This window comes from Helianthus annuus, chromosome 7, assembly GCF_002127325.2.
Source record: "Helianthus annuus cultivar XRQ/B chromosome 7, HanXRQr2.0-SUNRISE, whole genome shotgun sequence".
Taxonomy (NCBI): domain Eukaryota; kingdom Viridiplantae; phylum Streptophyta; class Magnoliopsida; order Asterales; family Asteraceae; genus Helianthus; species Helianthus annuus.
In genome coordinates, this window is record NC_035439.2 from 145,866,144 (window position 1) to 145,869,347 (window position 3,204).

At 38.4% G+C, this 3,204-nt stretch overlaps 1 long non-coding RNA gene across 1 annotated transcript; it reads right to left on the reverse strand.

Moving 5' to 3' along the window:
• Positions 1 to 422: 422 nt before the first annotated feature.
• LOC110867521 lies at positions 423 to 1,554 on the reverse strand. Its single transcript, XR_002551659.2, has 2 exons — positions 1,075 to 1,554; positions 423 to 665 (listed from the first exon to the last, which is right to left on the reverse strand). It is a non-coding gene; the product is annotated as an uncharacterized LOC110867521 (long non-coding RNA).
• Between the last annotated feature and the right edge of the window lie 1,650 nt (positions 1,555 to 3,204).

The following is a 3,204-nucleotide window of genomic DNA, read 5'->3' on the forward strand; positions in this document are numbered from 1 at the left end:
AAAATGCTACTTAGGACTCTACAATTATTCTTATAAATACCACCTATATTTCATAAGCATAATAAAAAAAGTCCCATAGAGAAACATAATATTAAAAAATATGCATATGTGGAGATTTCAAGGTATTGTGAGTATAATTGTTTCATGAATATAGCTACGCTTGAACACAACATAAACATTGGATTTGTGAATATACTTGTTTCATGAATATAGCTAAAGGAGAACATGCCCCCATCTGGGTTTGACAACAATGTGAATATTCAAAAAAATTGCCACAATTCCAGTAATAAAAATTCATTATATTGTAAAACTAAAATTTAAAACAACTTATGACACAACAAATTTCTGGTGTTCTTATCAAGAGCATAAGTGTCGGTAGGACATTCGGGTCTGTGTAAACCTTTGTATAAAGAGAACGGAAGTTGCTTAAGACACATTATCTACTAACCCAAAGGCCACCTTTTAAATGCAAGTACATTAAAAGATTTTACTTTGATTAATAAGATGCGGGTGTCCATCGCAATTAGGTTCTAATCAGTGGCCACATACAACGACAATGGAGATGAATCGGCGTTCGGCGGCGACTGTTTGTTACTGCAGCTGCTGATCATCAGTTCTCTACTCGTCTATGTCACCATCGGCTCTACCCTCTCTTTCACCGCCGTCTGAGTGACCAAACACAAAAAGGCCAGGCAAATAGGTGAGTAAAACACTTATAGTATCCCACTTGAAGCAAGAAAATTAGTCCCAATACCAGTAACTCACAGTAGAGATGAGCACGGTACCCGTTTGGTACCGAAAAACGGGAAAAATGGGTACCGGTTCGGTACCGGTATTTACCGATGTATTACCCGTAAATACCGGTACCGGTACCGAAAAAAGGGGAAAGCGGGTACCAGTACCAAATATATCCCATACAGTACGGTACCGGTATCCGGTACCAAATGCTATTCCCTACCTCACAGTTCATCACCATCACGCTATAACAAAATAAATTTCAATTCTACAATAAAAATTAGGACGTCGATCAACATTCAATAAGTTACCAAAAGAAACAACAGAAGAGATTAAAACCTTGACGCCGGCTAGAAAAAAACATTATGCAGATCCAATTCAACATCGAAACCACCATCGTCACTTGATTCCGCCGTTGTACCGCTAGTCGTCATCGGCCCGTAGCTCATCTTCTTCACATGCTTCGATTTTATTCATTTATTTGTAGAGATTAGGGGCCCTTCTCAAGACAAGAGGGGAATCAATAAAACAACCAAATGATATTCAAAGGAATCACTCTAAAAACCAGCTACACCAACCGGAATTGTGGAAAAAAAACAACAAAGGGCAAGAAACAAAAAGCATAAATTGAGGACGGCAATAATCACCAGTCGAACCGAGAAAGGCAAATTGGTGGAGAAATTCACCGGGCACACAAAATTGCGACGACCGATCGACAGTCGAAGCCTTGCTATTGATGAGTTGGAGAACAAACCATCTATCATGTCATTTACCGAATCAAAGGATCAAGTCTCAATTCAAGCACAAATCTCCAAATAAACAAAGGACAAAATATCTACCGGTGACGGTGTTTATAGAATTATAGCGGAGGTGGTAATGGGTTGTACGGTCGTTGCTTCATCAAAAGTTGCTCAGTTGAAGCCATGCGATGGTGGTTTCTGGTTGTGGCTGGTTGTGGTAAGAAGAAATAGAGAGAAAAAAAAAAAGAACAGAGAGGCTGGTTAGAGGAGATGAAAGGGAATTCCACAATGATGAAACTGATTTGGGTATCCGACCCATTAACATTGCAAACAAAAGGGTGGGCCTTTTATTGTCCTCCAAAGTCCAAATAAGGCACGCGAATATTTGGACTAGAACCCAGGTCAGAAAAATGGGTCAATTATATGGGCTAGACAATTTATCCATTTAGGTTAAAGATAGGGCTAAAAGCCCAAAATACATCTAACTATAAACATTAAAGCCTTAAAATAGGTGAATGGATAATCATTAAGATAAGTCAAAATTATTTCGAAAAGAGACGTGGGAATTACCTTTCACCAAAACAATCACCCCTCATTTCTTCCGATTAAAAGTCCTCACACAAGCTCCGTCAACTTAGACGAGTAAGATTTTTGGTAAAAGAAAGCCAGCTAAGCCCAAGATTTTGCTAAAAAAAAAAAAAAGCCGGCTAAGCCCTTGATTTTGGTGTAAAGTGCCGACTAAATGTACTCAATGTCTAAATTAGAAATTTCTTGGTTAACTTTGATTGATTTTTAATTTTCCCTAAAGTATAAACTAAATGGTAAAAGCAACTCAAATTTTCTTAATTTCGAAAATATCATTGATCGTAAAATCCACATAAGCATGTATCCTGACACATCGTTATGATAACCTAATAACCTATTAATTGCATAAAATTAGGACGCTAAATCAAAGTTGAATGACTTTAGTTGAACGGAAAGCAAACCTAGTTATTATTCTATTAAGTTTCCCTAAGAATAATGGTTATTAAACAAGTTGAATTAGTTAATAATGTAGGTCCCTTTTCTCGGAGGATCGAGAACAACCTAAACCTTGTTATACTAACCCACTAGCGAGTGCGGAATCCAAGCTAGTAGGCAAACCGGGATGAAGCAAGAACAAACACAAGAACACACAAAGTTCACCGATTAACACCACTGTATTAATACGTATGAAGGTTACGGTTACAAGCACAATGTTTACAAAACCAAAGATGTAAACTCTCAAGTGTGTGTGTGTGTGTTTCCAGCAGAATGCTCTCAAGCTCTCTATCTCTTGTCTGTGTGCATCTACTGAACTCAACACATTGCATGGGTATATATACCCTAATACAGCAGGTCTGCTCGAAGGATCTGATAGATGGTCCGAAGGATCATCTATCGATCACAACATGTTCGAAAGATGAGCATTGACCTCGAAGGATGATCCTTCGAGGTCTAATATTCGAAGCATATCTTTCGAGCACCTCGAAGGATCAACAGTATCCTTCGAGGCTATCCTTCGAGACAGACACTTATCTTTCAACTTATTGGCCAAGTCAAACTAGGAGGATAGTTGACTTGGTCAACTTACAGACTACCAAGGACATCGTTTATATACAGACCGAATACAGACAAAGTACAGACACAAGTACACCAACAAACTCCCCCTTGGCTGTAGCTTTGTCTTTTGTCTTCTATAGTTGTAGAC